Source organism: Gymnoscopelus braueri (assembly GCF_963280865.1).
Source record: "Gymnoscopelus braueri genome assembly, chromosome: 20".
NCBI classification, from domain to species: domain Eukaryota; kingdom Metazoa; phylum Chordata; class Actinopteri; order Myctophiformes; family Myctophidae; genus Gymnoscopelus; species Gymnoscopelus braueri.
In genome coordinates, this window is record NC_137622.1 from 42,087,546 (window position 1) to 42,103,656 (window position 16,111).

Below are 16,111 nucleotides of genomic sequence, written 5' to 3' on the forward strand. Positions count from 1 at the left end.
AAGGCGTCTCCTGCCGTAGATGTGTGAGCGTGCCTTTGAGCCTGCTGCTCCCTGTGGCGTCAACTTTTCAACATGAAACCAGGCCACGGGAACCGAACCGACCACCAAAGCGGCTCTGTTCCACTTCTAACCACGAGAACTTAAGCAAACCTAAGCCGTCAAAGCAGGGGTCTTCACCGTTTTCAGCCCAAGGACCCCCTCTCTGAGAGAGAGATGAAGCAGGGACCCGCCCACTATATATTGCATAAAAGTGTGTTGCATTTTAAAGCTTTTTTTATAGATGTTGGATTCATGTTACTGTGTATTTTGATACATTTATAACCACTTAAACCGTCGATACTTTGTAAACTTTCACTCTGTACTTAGTCTGCTCTTCTTCCCCCTCTCTTTGCCGAAAATAGCTGATCTACAAGCTCATAGCCTCGATCTCCAGGCTTTTATTGTTTAGTGTTGCTAAAAAATAAAAGCCTGGCCCAGCGCGTCGGTGTACTCGGTATGAGGAAGTGTTTCACTTCCCAACCAACCAGAGTGCAGTGGGCGTCGCTCGTAATGTTGTGTTAACGGAGCGGGGGTTGACGGACAGATCGGTGAACCAATGGGATCAGCCGCAATCTCTCGCCGGCTCTTTACACCCGCCCCTCTATACACGAAATCAGGAGCGTTGGGGCAGTCTAACAAGCTCACAACGCCTCGCGCTGCGAGGCGTTGTGAGCTTGTAGATCTGCTATTTTCGGGCTAAAGTGGTCCTTAGAATAGGGATGCTAGTGTTCAAGTTCAAATGTAAAAAAAACTAAGTTCCTATCACACAATGATTTTGTGGACCCCCTGTAGTACCTCTGTGAACCCCCTAGGGGTCCCCGGACCCCCTGTTGAAGACCCCTGCGTTAAACGTATTCGCTTACGTACTGTATACGCTACGGCTCGGTTTCAAAATGCGGTTCTCTAACAGAACCTAATCTGGGCCCTAGTGCTCAGGAGGTCACAGACATTACCACATGGACCAGTATTAAAGACGGAGTCCATTATTTTGGTAACGTTTGTACCCTTTCAGAGTTAACAGTGGGATACATAACCCTGATGTTACAGTGTAGAAGTACTCTCTTCATGGCAAACCCCTGTGTTCATGTGCTTGCATTATGTGCCACTCGATTGGTTGTTAAATTGACTTTCTTGTCTTCTCTCACTGGAGACACGGAGCGAATGGTGCCTGCCTGCCATTTCTGGGCGAATATAGCCTTGATGACCATGCCGTCTTATGCAAAGCTTAACATGTCATTTAGATAGCATGTTATTTAGACAGATACCAGGTTCATTTGTTGACCTGGCATCCTGTTTGTATAGTTTCAATGTACAGATGATTTTAGTTTTTTTTTGTACGTTATGCTGTTCAGACTGATGATAGGTTCCTGGTTTACCTATGATCATAGATTACTATTTCTATGCATTTGATGGATTACCTCGTGTCTATTCAAAAATAGCAGATATACAAGCTCATAGCGCGGCACCGAGTGCCGCGCTACGAGCTTGTATATCTGCTATTTTTGAAAAATCAGAGAAAATGTGTGCAAATTAATATATTTATATTCTTTTAAAGCGAACATTTTTAACTCAAATCTTTGCTTCTGGGGGGTCCCTGGAACAACATATTTTAGATGGGGGTCAGCGGCCAAATACATATCCTTTTGGGGTCCTTGACATGAAAACGTTTGAGCACCACTGATATAGACATCGGCTTCAGGTCTTGGGTTAAGAGCGTCTGCTAAATGCCTACATTGAATTTAGGCTATGAAATAGACATGAGACTCATGGTTTAGGGGGGCTGACAGGGGGTACGAACTAGAGGTGGATGTGTTTTAGTTTTTCCATCGGCAATAATAACAATTGTCAATATAAAATACATTTTCTTTTTAGGCCTCGCATTTTTGCTTGTAAAAACCAGGAGACGCCACTAGGGGGAGACACTGAGCTGGAGCAGCTGGAATGGGAGTGGAAATAACCTGAGATTACAGATTACACACACACATACACACCTCACACACACACAAGCGCACACACACACACACACACACACACACACACACACACACACACACACACACACACACAGTCATATTAACCATGTGAGACGACGTACAGCAGTATGTAAACTAGAGGTTGTAGAATGACATGGTTAGAGTCTGCCCAGCGGCATTGTGGGAGTGTACCTCTGTGTGTGTGTGTGTGTGTGTGTGTGTGTGTGTGTGTGTGTGTGTGTGTGTGTGTGTGTGTGTGTGTGTGTGTGTGTGTGTGTGTGTGTGTGTGTGTGTGTGTACTTGTATTACTATACTTGAGAGAGCCAAATGTACCCACAATTGTGTGTTGGTGTCCCCCCCCCCCCAAAAAAAAAGGAAAATAAAAAGGCGATCTATAAGCTCACAAGGTGTCGTGCTGCGATGTGTCGTGAGCTTGTAGATCGACTATTTCTTAAATAGATTTTTGGGTTAAAAATGGCGTTCAAACTTCAATTGCCGTGACCAAAAATGTTGGTGACCTCACAATTATAGTAATACAGTGGTGTGTGTGTGTGTGTGTGTGTGTGTGTGTGTGTGTGTGTGTGTGTGTGTGTGTGTGTGTGTGTGCACGTGCATGTGTGAGTGTGTGCAACAGAGCTGTTCCTCGGTGGCCTGGATTTGTGTGTGTGTGTGTGTGTGTGTGTAGTGTGTACCCTTTCAGTGTGTGTGTGTGTAGTGTGTAGTGTGTACCCTTTCAGTGTGTGTGTGCGAATAGTGTCTGTGTTTAACAGCTGTAGTTCATCAGCGGGACTGCGGGGCGGCTCCACTGAGCCAGTTCAGTCTGACAGACGATGCTGTAACAGTCCTTATATGGGTGGGTGGGTGGGGCTTTCAAGTCTCTTTAACCCCTCCCTCCCCCCCCTGCCATCCTTTAACCCCGCCCCCCCCCCCCCCCCTAGACGCTGGTGATGGAGGCCAGGCAGGCGTTGGGTTTCTGCAGTTTGTCGGGCTGGGGGGCGGGGGGCTCGGGGATGGCGCGGAAGGAGAAAGGGGGCGGGCCGTTGCCCGTGGCGATGCCCAGGTGACCGGGGCTGAGCGCCAGGTTCTGCCGGCGGTTGGACTCCACGATGGACGAGGTGTTGGACGCCAGGCTCTCCCTGGTCCTAGAGAGTGAACACAACCATGTACAATTTAGGGCATTTAGCAGTGGTGGAAAAAGTACTCAAATGTTTTACTTAACCCTTTAAGACCTGAGAAGATTCTAGAAATGTCTTATAAATCCTAAAAAAAAATTGAAAAAAACCCCCAAAAATGTTTTCCTTGATTTTTCAAAAATAGCAGATCTACAAGTTCATAGCGCGGCACTCGGTGCCGCGCTATGAACTTGTATATCTGCTATTTTTGAATAGCCTAAAGAAATCTAAAAGTGACACAGATGCGTTCCAGGTATTAATGGGTTAAGTAAAAGTATCAATACTGCAATTTAGAAGTACTCTGTTACAAGTAAAAGTCCAGAATTCAAAATGTACTTGAGTAAAAGTACAAAAGTATTGGTATGAAAATTTACTTAAAGTACCAAAAGTAAAAGTACTAAAATGTTTGAAAATAGCAGATCTACAAGCTCACAACACGGTATGAAATAGGACTAAAGTGGTTAATGTATGTTTTATAACGTAATAATTTATATCTGCAAAGTAACTAGTAACTAAAGTTTTCTAATAATTGTAGTGGAGTAAAAGTACAATATTTGCCTCTGAGATGTAGTGGAGTAGGAGTAAAAGTATAGACAATTGGAAATACAAGTAAAAAGTAAAGTATCTCAAAATTGTACTCAAGTACAGTACTCGAGTAAATGTACTTAGTTACTTTACACCACCGCAAATGACTTCTAAATCACTAGTTCCCGAGGCTCGGCTCGGCCCGAATAATTAGCATATATTTTCGGCCCGGGTCGGTCGGGTCGGGTCGGGTTCGGGCACAATTTGAGAACTCTTGCTGACACATAGAAAGCAACAATAACGCAGGGAGGCCTTAACGTTCACATGTGGGACAATTTGAATGAAAGTGTCTCAGCTGCACGGCGTTTATTTTTGAACCGCTCTGGCTGGAGTCTGCACCGACCCGAACTAAACCACATCACACACACACGCAAGCACACTGGCACTGTAGTATTTTACACGCCACCTCTCACACCGTATGTCTCTGTGTGTGCGTGTGTGTGTGTGTGTGTGTGTGTGTGTGTGTGTCTGTGTGTGTGTCTGTGTCTGTGTCTGTGTCTGTGTGTGTGTGTGTGTGTGTGTGTGCGTGCGTGCGTGCGCAGTGGTGGAAAAAGTACTCAAATTATGTACTTAAGTAAAAGTACCAATACTGCAATATAAAAATACTCTGTTACAAGTAAAAATCCAAAATTTAAAATTTACTTGAGTAAAAGTACAAAAGTATTGGCATCAAAATGTACTTAAAGTACCAAAAGTAAAAGTACTAAATATTTGAAAATAGCCGATCTACAAGCTCACAACGCGTTGCGATGCGACGCGTTGTGAGCTTGTAGATCTGCTATTTTCAAATAGCCTATGTATAAAATAGGGCTAAAGTGGTTAATGTATGTTTCATAATATCATAGTTTATATCTGAAAAGTAACTAGTAACTAAAGTTTTCAAATAATTGTAGTGGAGTAAAAGTACAATATTTGCCTCTGAGATGTAGTGGAGTAGAAGTAAAAGTATTGGAAATTGGAAATACTCAAGTAAAGTACAAATACCTCAAAATTGTACTTAAGTACAGTACTTGAGTAAATGTACTTAGTTACTTTCCACCATTGTGCGTGCGTGCGTGCGTGCGTGCGTGTCGATTTCGTCGACTAAAACTATGACAAAAAATGTTCGTCGACTACCTTTTTTCACTGACGAAAACTAGATAAAAACCAAGCTATGATGACTAAAACTAACACTAAATATATTGACAATTTCGTCAACAAATAAAAACTAGACTAAAATGTTAGTGAGGGATCTAGTGGAGAAGAGATCCAGTAGAACTAAAAGACAAGTCACTTTATGTTTGGTTGCGCTCGGGTGTCGCGCAACCAAACGCGTCGCAGGTTGTAGATCGGCTATTTTCAGCATGCAACCAAGTGTAAAATCAGCCATTATGATGCCATCAAGGCACCGCCAACATACATTTTAGTCGACTAAATCAACTGTAGATTTAAATAAACATTTCAGATGACTAGAATATGATGATATATTCAAAAGACTATGACTAACACTAAATAAAAATATCTTTCAAATTTAACACTGGTGTGTGTGTGTGTGTGTGTGTGTGTGTGTGTGTGTGTGTGTGTGTGTGTGTGTGTGTAGGTGTATGTGTAATTGTGTATGTGCGTTTGCGTGTGCGCGCGCCCCCTCTCACCGTGGCGAGTTGAACCCGCTGTCGACGGTGACAGAGCTGCTGTCCATGCTGTCCAGCCGGGCGGAGTGCGCCCCCTGCTGGCCGTGGTGGCTGTGGTGGTGGTGGTGGTGGTGGCTGCCCACCGCCACGTCCGGCAGGTTCTCCTTGGCGGCCGAGGGGAAGGTCAGGTTCCTCTCGAACCTCCTCTGCAGGTCCCTCTCCTTCTCCCGCTCCAGCAGCCACTGCATGGTGCCTCCCGCCACGCCCCCGGCCACGCCCCCCGCCACGCCCCCGGCCTTCCCGTCCGCCCCGCGGCCGCCGCCCCCCTTCCCCCCTCCTCCTCCTCCTCCTCCTCCCCCTAAGCCGCCGCCCCCCGCCACCTCCTCCAGCTCGTCGTCGTCCGACACGTTGTAGTAGTCGAAGGACGAGGCCTCGGCCGCGCCCACGCCCCCCACGCCCCCCGCCACCTCCAGGAGGAGGGCGGAGGAGGAGGAGGAGGAGGTGGGGGGCGGCAAGGAGGCCACCAGGGGCTTGGGGGCGGAGCAGTCCTGGAGGAAGGCCTGGCGGGAGGAGTCCAGCAGCAGCGCGTCGCAGGAGGAGGAGGAGAGCCCCGAGGAGGCCATCAGCGGAGGGGCGAGGCTTCCTCCTCCGCCCCCTCCCCCGCCCCCGCCCCCGGAGCCACAGGGTTTCCTCAGGGAGCTGTAGCCGGGCAGGGGCATGCTGGGAGGAGGCTTGAACAGCGTGTCTTTGCTGAAGATCTCCTTGCGTTGTTTCTCCGTCGACGCTCCTCCTGCAGAGCAGACACAACGCACAGGGTTATTTTTTAGTGTTTTTTTTTTGGCACACCAAGCACCATAAACATGACCATAACTATAAATATTAGGGATGTCCGATATTATCGGCCTCCCAATATTATCGGCTGATATTAGCATAACATTTTAATATCGGAAAATATCGGTATCGGTTTTTGAAAAAATCTTCAAAAAGATATATATTATAGCTAGATATTATAGCTATTTTATTTTGTTAGATATGTGATGTTGTTACCTGATAATTAGTTGACTTTTTGTGAAAAAGCCTGCAAATATCGGTATCGGAAATTAGCAGTTGGACAATATCGGTATATCGGATATCGATAAAAAAGTCAATATCGAACATCCCTATTAAATATGATGTTTTAACTCAAATGAATGGCGGAGCGGCGGAGGGGGCGGGCGGCACCGCAAGCCGTCCCAGACCAAAGTGGCGCGGTCGCACAGTAAGCCGCGGTCCGGGCGAGGAGGAGGGGGGCGGCGAGCCGGGACCACACCACAATGTTTGGTCCACACCACAATGTTTAACCACAGCTATAGCTGAGGACGATATCGTTTGGAGTTTCATTTTACTCTCTCAGAGTTAAATTATTGTTAAACATATGTATTACTTAATTAAATAATAGTTATTTAGATCAACGTTTGCCTGTTATCTCTCCTATGGAACCAACATCAATACAGCATGGAATTGTGGACAAAATCTTATCCAACGACAACAAAATTGGGTCTGAGAGTCTAAATCTCGTCCGTGGCTCAAATACCGAATGAATGATGGACCTTGACGTGAAAAGGGTTGAAAACCACTGAAGTAGGGCGTTAATGTAGGAAAAAACATATGGAGATGGAGGTTTCTGCCCGTATAATATGTATAATATGTAATAATATATCATATAATCATATGCAGATATATTTTTGATGTTCTCTTTGACATGCTTATTTAATGTTTGATTTGTTTTCTCTCCCTGCTCTCCACAATATGTAATATCATGTTTTAGTTCATGTTTTAGTTGCTTTCATGACATATCCCAGACCCTTTATGGAAGATGCTTTTGAACATAATTGCTAGTTTGACAACTTCAAAATGCTCTAATCCAGGGGTCTTCAACAGGGGGTCCTCAGAGGTACTACAAGGGGTCCGACAAATCTTTGTGTGACATGATGTTCTTTTTTACATTAACCGCTTAAACCCTAGCATCCCTATTCTGAGGAGAACTTTAGCAAAAAATAGCAGATCTACAAGCTACAACGCTCCAATAGGCATTGTGAGCTTGTAGAGAGGTAGAGGTAAGAGGTTTGGTGTGGAGGGGGAAAAGAGCAGTCTAAGTACAGAGCCACGGGTCAAGTTTACTAACTCTTTAAGACCTGAGAACGCATCTGTGTGTCATTTTTAGATTTCGTTGGGCTATTCAAAAATAGCAGATATACAAGCTCATAGCGCGGCACCGAGTGCCGCGCTATGAGCTTGTAGATCTGCTATTTTTGAAAAATAGTTGTGCAAATCTTTGAATATATATATATATTTAAAGCGAGCATTTCTAGCTAAAATGTTATTGCTTCTGGGGATTCTACAAATGTCTTCTAAATCAGTTTAAAACAGTTTTCTGAAACACTTATGTTGCTATAATATTAATGTCAGTGTCAAGGAGCCCCACAACGATATGTGTTTGGCTGCGGACCCCCATCTCAAAAAAAAAATTTCCAGGGACCCCCAGAAGCAAAGATTTGAGTAAAAAACTATTGCTTTATAGATATATATTCAAAGATTTGCAAAAAAAAAACACGATTAAAAAAAAAAAAGCAGATCTACAAGCTCATAGCGCGGCACTCGGTGCCGCGCTATGAGCTTGTAGATCTGCTATTTTTGAATAGCCAAAAGTATAAAATATGGATAAAGTGTTTACACAGATGCGTCCCCCGGTCTTAAAGGGCTAAGCACTGACGGTTTAAGGGGCTAAATGTCTGAAAATGGCGATTCGTCACCCCATGGAGACTTGAATTCATGGATATTTTTTTTTTGCTTTTGCCGCATTCCTAAACCAGTCATTTGATGACCAGCGGACCGGTAGGCAGCGGTTCCGGTAGGAGACACAAAGAGTCTCCTTGTGTTCTCCTACCGGAACCGCTGCCGGAAAACGTTGAAGACCCCCTGTTGATCTTAAAACAATAAGTGAAAATAGCTCATCTAGCATGGAGATAGGCTATTTTTGCTGTGCAACATGCTTCCATAGATCAGAAGACATGCTGGCTGACTGAAATCAGTCATGGTGACTGAGAACTTTAACTCTTTGACTGCCAGAGTATTTTCATAAAGTACTCCCCAGTGCCAGCAATTTTCGTGTTTTTTATTTTTATATTTTGTAAATTTTCATGAAAATATATTATCAGTGTGTTTTTTTTAAAGACAGCGCACAAATCCGCCACTAGAGAGCAGCACATGACAGCTTGATCAGCTGTCATGACAGCTCGCACTCCACACACAGTGTCAAAGAGAGAAATACATCAAAACAGATGTGACGTGGTCCCAGATTGTCCGATCGGCCAAAATTACGATGTGATACACGACGGCGATGACTGATCGTCACCCAGACCATAGATTATAGAAGAGAACCTGTCCGTTCGTTTGTTATACAGTGTGAAAAACCGTTTGTTTACCTATTATGGACGAAAATGACCGGGGGAAAAGAATCAAAAACATTGAATTTTAAGCAGCATACCGCAATCAGAGATTAAACAATGAACGCGAGTCCAACGCGTCAAACGCGTCGATGGCGTGGGTGGATTAAGTAGTAATTGACGCGTTTTCGAGTCAATGGCGTTTATAGAGTTAATATCCATGTATATCCATGTGTCTTTGACAAAAATAGCCCATCTACAAGCTCACACCGCGTCGCCGTTGCAAATTGGCTATTTTTGCCTGATGTTCCCCCCAGAATAGGGATGCTAGGGTTCAAGGTGGTTAACCCATTAAGACCGGGAAAGCATCTGTGTGTCATTTTTAGATTTCTTTGGGCTATTCAAAAACAATAGCAGATATACAAGCTTGTAGATCTGCTATTTATTTTTGAAAAATAGTGAACATTTGTGCAAATCTTTGGATTTATATTTTTTAAAGCGAACATTTGTAAAATATGTTGTTCCAGGGACCCCCCAGAAGCAAAGATTTAAAAATATATATATATTCAAAGATTTTTCAGCAAAAGTTAATAGCCCAAAGAAATCTAAGAAATGTTAATCCCGGTCTTAATGGGTTAAAGAAACTGAACGATTTTTTTTTTTTAATAAATAAATAAATCAAGCCAACAGTGCCGGAGATTAGCTGTCCACAGACGGACGGACACACACACACACACACGGACGGACGGACGGACAGGGTGCATAACATACTCTCTCGCCATGCCTTTCGGCCTGGCGGAGACAATAAGCTAAAGGTATAATAACCTTGGGAGGCGTGGGGAAGCCGGCCGTTGGACAGCAGGGCGGGGTCTCCGGGGGCATGGGGGAGGGGCATGGGAGGCAGACTGCCCCCCTTCCCCCCCGACCCCCCCACCTCCTCCTTGTAGTCCGGCGGATGCGGCGTCTGTTGTCTGTCCGTCTGCCGCTCGGCCCCGCCCCCTTTCGAGCCGCCGCCGCCGTCGCAGTGACCGCCGGCGCCTTTTCTACCCAGAGTCCCCGGCGGCGGCGGCGGGTTGCCGTCGGCCACGAGCGAGAGCGGCAGCGAGACGTCCCGCTCACGCTCCCCGGGGGCGGAGCAGTGGAAGTAGTCTTCGTCGGCGTGGAGGAGGAGGGGCAGGGCGGAGGAGGAGGAGCAGGGCGTGGCGCGGCGCGGCGGCTTGGGGGAGTACGCCGGCAGCACGCTGTCCCTGCTCTTGCACTTCTCCAAGCTCCTCCCGCCGCCGCTGCCGTCCGGCCCCGCCCCCCCGCCGCCGTGGTGGCGGGAGGAGCCGTCTCCCGCCAGCTGCTTGGACGAGGAGGAAGGGGGCGTGGCCCGCGAGTAGTGCGAGGAGCTCTGGTTGGCCGACGCGGCCGCGGCTCGGAGCGTGCCGTCGTCGGTGTAGTAGCGGCTGCGGTCCTCGTAGTAGTCGGGCGGGCCGATGAGGCCCACGCCCCCCCCACCCAGCGGGCCTTTGGAGTTGTCCATGGACCGGGAGCGCTCCTTGGCCTTGTCTCCCTGACGCTCCCCCCGCGACTTCCTCTCCTGGGTGGGAGACACAGAGACACAGTTAATACAAGGCATACACTTAAAGGGATAGTTCACCCCCAAAATGACTTCTTCTCTATCGATTACACACCCCCATGGAGACTTGAATTCATGGAGATTGTTTTGTTTTTGTCGCATTCCTGAGCCAATAATTTGATGACCGGCAGTGGCTCCGGTAGGAGACTCAAATTGTCAACTTTGTCTCTCCTACCGGAAACATTAGCATCTTGTCACTAGCATCTTGTTAGGATGCTAATGTCTCCTACCGGAGACATTAGCATCTTGTCACTAGCATCTTGTTAGGATGCTAATGTCTCCTACCGGAGACATTAGCATCTTGTCACTAGCATCTTGTTAGGATGCTAATGTCTCCTACCGTCACTAGCATCTTTTTGGATGCTAATGTCTCCTACCGGAGACATTAGCATCTTTCCGGGACCGTACCTATGTTCCCCAGGTTCTATGTTGGGGAATATAGGACCTAACCTAAACCTAACCCTAACCATAACCTTAGTGGGGGAACATAGGTCCGGGGAACATAGGTATGACCCCCATCTTTCCGCCAGCCATCAAATGATTGGCTCAGGAATGCGACAAAGACTAAAATAATCTCTTCACCCTAACCCTAAGTCTTCATGGGGTTGTAATTGATAGAAAATAAGTAATGTTTTGGGTGAACTATCCCTTTAATATGTTATAAATATATTTGTTTTGATAATTTAATAATCAATGCATAGTATATCCCTATTTTTTAGGGATAGATTATTCCTACAATGCGTCGCATTGCGAGCTTGCATATTTTCAAATGTATGTTTTGTGATAATAATCTAAATCTGCAAAGTAACTAAAGTTGTCAAATAATTGTAGTGGAGTAAAGAAGTACAATATTTGCCTCTGAGATGTAGTGGAGTAGAAGTAAAAGTACTGAAAATTTGAAATACTGAAGTAAGTAAAAAAATACCTCAAAATTGAAGCAGTGTTGATTTTGACGACAAATTTTGATTTAGTTTTAGTCATAGTCATTTGAATAAAATTCCTTTTAGTTTTAGTCATATCTTAGTCACCTGAAAAGTTTAAGTTTTTGTCTAGTTTTAGTCGACTAAATATCATAAGATTATAGTCGACTAAATCTACAGTTGATTAAGTCGACTAAAATGTATGTTGGCGGTGCCTTGATGGTGTCGTAATGGCTGATTTTACACTTGGTTGCATGCTGAAAATAGCCGATCTACAAGCTCACAACGCGTCGCAGCGGGACGCGTTGTGAGCTTGTAGATCTGCTATTTTCAGAGCGCAACACCCGAGCGCAACCAAACATAAAATGACTTGTCTTTTAGTTCTACTGGATCTCTTCTCCACTAGATCCCTCACTAACATTTTAGTCTAGTTTTTATTTGTTGACAAAATTGTCAATATATTTAGTCATAGTTTTAGTCACCATAGCTTAGTTTTTATTTAGTTTTTGTTTAGTTTTCGTCAGTGGAAAAAGGTAGCCGACGAACATTTTCCGTCATAGTTTTAGTCAACGAAATCAACACTGCCTGTACGTACAGTACTTGAGTAAATGTACTCAGTTACTTCACACCACTAGTGTTCCTAGTACCTGTGTGTGGGAGTGTGACCGGTGCACCTTGGAGTGGTGCGCCGAGGGCCCGTGGCTGGGCTCGGGGAACGGCATCTCCGTCCGCCGCTTGGCCAGCTCGCCCGACACGTCCCACTCGGGCGTGGTGACGGGCAGGTGCGCCGAGGCGGCGTCCAGGATGTTGGGGTTGCTGTGGGCCAGGTGCAGGCGGGCGCGCTGCCTCTCCGCCGCCATGGCGTGCTCCCGCGGCGAGCGGGCCAGCGACGACGAGTACGCCCTATAGTCCCTGTCGCCGCCGGCCGCCGGCTCGTCGCCCGGCTCGCCGCCCCCTCCCCCTCCTCCTCCTCGCCCGGACCGCGGCTTACTGTGCGACCGCGCCGCTTTGGTCTGGGACGGCTTGCGGTGCCGCCCGCCCGCCGCCGCGCCGCCGGCGCTCCGCCGGCTCCTGGAGGAGCTCTGGTTGGCCGAGGAGGCCTTGCTCCTCTGGGCGCGCTCCTCCTCCAGGCGCTTCATGACGGCCGTGTGCCGCGCCAGGTTCTCCACGGTCAGGTCCGGGTTGATCCGCCGGATGATCTCCATCTCCACGGTGCGCGGCAGCGCGCTGGGGGCCTCCTCGTCCCTCAGGGGCCACTCCTCCGGCGGGAACTGGGCCGAGAAGGTGGCCAGCTGCTTGGTCTTGTCCTTCTTGAAGCTCAGCCGGAACAACTTTCAACACCAAGAGAGAGAGAGAGTTTAGTTTAGAGAGACCATCACCATCAATGACATTCTTTGTATGACAATTAAAATGTCAGAATGAACACTGTTTATCCTTTTAACCCATTAACTCTTTGACTGCCAGAGTATTTTCATAAAGTACTCCCCCATTGCCAGCAATTTGTGTTTTTTTTATTTTTATATTTTGAAAATGTTCATGAAAATAATTGATCAGACTGTTTTTTAAAGACGCCGCACAAATCCGCCACTAGAGAGCAGCACATGATAGCTTGATCAGCTCCTTGTGTCACTGTTACCCTTCTTGAGCGATTAGACAGGGAAAAACATGAAAACGGATGTGACGTCCTCCCAGATTGTTTTGATCGTCAAAATTACGATGTGATACACGACGGCGATGACTGATCGTCACCCAGACCATAGATTATAGAAGAGAAGCTGTCCGTTTGTCCGTTATACCGTGTGAAAAACCGTTTGTTTACCTATTTTGGAAGAAAATGACCGGGGGAAAATAATCAAAAACCGGAAACGGAACCCAGGACATGAAACCGGATGCAGATATGGGTGAAGTAAGTGGAACTCGAGAATAACATTGAATTTTAAGCAGCATAGCGCGATCAGAGATTAAACAATGAACGCAAATCCAACGCGTCAATGGCGTGGGTGGATTAAGTAGTAATTGACGCGTTTTCGAGTCAATGGCGTTTATAGAGTTAAAGGGATAGTTCACCCCAAATTTTTTTTTTTCTCCATGGATTAGTCACCCCGTGGAGACTTGACCGGCAGCGGTTCCGGTAGGAGACACAAAGAGTCTCCTTTGTGTCTCCTACCGGAACCGCCGGTCATCAAATGATTGGTTTAGGAATGTGACAAAAAAAAGGAAAAAAAAATCCATGAATTCAAGTCTCCATGGGGTGACTAATCGATAGACAAAAAGTATTTTTTGGGTGAACTATCCCTTTAACACATCGGGTGCCAAAACCGTAATATTACGTGTTTTCAAAGAGTAGCGCTTTGGTGCCGAAACCGTAAAATTACGAGTTATCAGTCTTTTTATTTTTTCCCGTTTTTTTCCACACGGGAGGGGCTAGAGCAGCTCTGGAATCACCCATGGTGATTCTAAGAAGGAAGGGACAGATGGCTCACCGTGCCAAAAAAACATGGCTCCCCATGGCACTTCCATTCCATCTCCTTCACTAAAACCCCTATAACGCCGAAACTTTTTTTACGTTGGGGATGCACGATCGCGGCGCCATTGTGACCCGCGTGAAAGATGTTATCGTTCCAGGCGTTAGCCAGGACCATCGTGCAAAAATGAACGCATGCTTTGTTTCACATGGAATGCACGTCGTGGAGTCTACAGCTTAAACAGCGCCGCGCAGCTCAACGGTGACATTTCTGGCACCGAACGCAATCTGTTATTATAAAATTCTGGCACCCAATGTGTTAACCCATTAATACCTGGAACGCATCTGTGTCACTTTTAGATTTCTTTAGGCTATTCAAAAATAGCAGATATACAAGCTCATAGCGCGGCACCGAGTGCCGCGCTATGAGCTTTGTAGATCTGCTATTTTTGAAAAATCGTGAAGATAATTTTTTTTACATTTTATTCCGAAAAACTGTTAGGATTTAGAAAATGTTTAGAAGCGGCCTCAGGTCTTAAAGAGGTGGTGCCATGTTTTTGCACTTTTTCTGTTTTTCATGTGTCTATGAGGTTGATAGAACTTCATAAAGCCACCCGGTGGTGTTTTTATGGTGTTTTATGTCTTCTCTGACTATTTGGAGTTTCTTCCTGGAGGCTGAAACCTTGAGGGTCAAACGTGCCAATAGAGAAACAGCGCTTTAGTGACATCACAAAGCCATACCCTCCCCCTCATTATCATAACACAACAGGTGTGGGCATGAGGAGGAGGAGGAACTAGGACAGGTGGGTGGTGCTAAGGTGGTGGAGGAGGTGCTAAGGTGAGAACCAGGTATACTTAATGAACTGGAGGCGTGTCCACATAAAAACATAATTTTAACAATTTCTGTACACTTTTTTTTTGTTGAAAAAAATCCTTACATAATAATAATACCTTCTGATCAGGTTTTAGGGTTGAAAAATATCATGGCACCCCATCTTTAATGTGTTAATAAAAAGGTGCATTATTATATTACCTTGAGGCCGAACTTGCGGCTCCCGCCGCCCCCCGTCTTTTGCTCCGCCTCCGCGCCGCCGCCGCCCCCCCGGTGCTTGGTGAGGGTGTCCGTCTTGAAGGGAAAGCTGAGCGTGCTGCGGGTCTTCTCCGTGGTGGTGGCCACGCCCCCCCCCCCGCCCGTCGTCTGGGTGGCGGTGGGCGGCGTCTGCGGCGAGGGGTGCGGGGAGGAGGAGGGGTACTGCTGCGCCTCGACGCCCCCCCGGTGGTCTTTGGGGGAGCGGCGCTGCAGCGTGGCGTGGTGGCTGGGCGGGTCGTCGCGGTAACTGTTGTTGTACGACGAATCGCCGCCTGTACGGGGGTCACAATTTACCATATTTATGCATTTATCCAGTTTGACTTATTAAAGGTTTAATGACATTCACTTTTACACCACATTCAAAGTCTTTGTCCTGGTCCTTCAAAAGTGTACAAAAAGTTTTAAGGGAAAATTCCATTCCAGTGATCCATGGCAGGTGTTTTTCTCTCACATTTCTAAAGCCTTTTCAACTGCAATGAAAAAAGAAATCTTTGCCTGCGGGTGTCGCTGGTGAGGGATTTTGCCTGTCAATCATCGCCTCTGCTCCGCCCCCCCCAAAGGAAAGGATAGGGGAGGGGAGGGGCGAGGAGGAGAGTGGGCGGGATTAATCGACTGTGACCTCACTGTCGAAGGGCCAAGCTCAGATTACTTTTCAGCCTAATTATTCAGAAAACCCCAGACCACAGAAAATCCACTGAATGTTCTAAGTTCAGGTTTTTTGGGTGTAATTGAGGTCATAAAACCCCAAATAAAACATTGAAAATAAAAAAAGTGAAAATGAATGTCATGACACCTTTAAGGTAAACACACACACAGAGCCATTCAATTTTAACATTTCTTTGGCTATTCAAAACGATTTCAATAGCTATTCAAGATTTTTTCCCAAAATAGCAGATCTACAAGCTCATAGCGTGGCACTCTGTGCCACGCTATGAGCTATGAGCTTATTGTATTGTTTTATTGAATCTTGTTTAGTCGATACACTTATTTGTTTTAGCTCTTGCTCATTTGATTTTCCTCTGATCTGTTTAAGAAAGTAGGTAGCTGATATATTGCACTTTTACCTTAGCGCTAGGTATACTCTTAGTTGCTTGTTTTAGCAGAAAATGCACTTAGGACTTCTGGTGATTAGTGGTTTCGTTCCCTACCTATGTTGAATGCACTTATTGTAAGTCGCTTTGGATAAAAGCGTCTGCTAAATGACCGTAATGT

At 46.2% G+C, this 16,111-nt stretch overlaps 1 pseudogene across 1 annotated transcript in view; it reads right to left on the bottom strand.

Annotated features, from left to right (window-relative positions):
* Positions 1-1,575: 1,575 nt before the first annotated feature.
* The window catches only part of LOC308075421 (storkhead-box protein 2-like), a 109,854-nt pseudogene continuing 95,318 nt past the window's right edge, over positions 1,576-16,111 (bottom strand). Inside the window, exons 4-8 of the transcript XR_013935026.1 lie at positions 14,843-15,171; positions 11,993-12,676; positions 9,630-10,386; positions 5,401-6,169; positions 1,576-3,154 (exon numbers count right to left, since the gene is read on the bottom strand). The product of XR_013935026.1 is annotated as a storkhead-box protein 2-like (transcript). The remainder of the gene's footprint in view (positions 3,155-5,400; positions 6,170-9,629; positions 10,387-11,992; positions 12,677-14,842; positions 15,172-16,111) is intronic.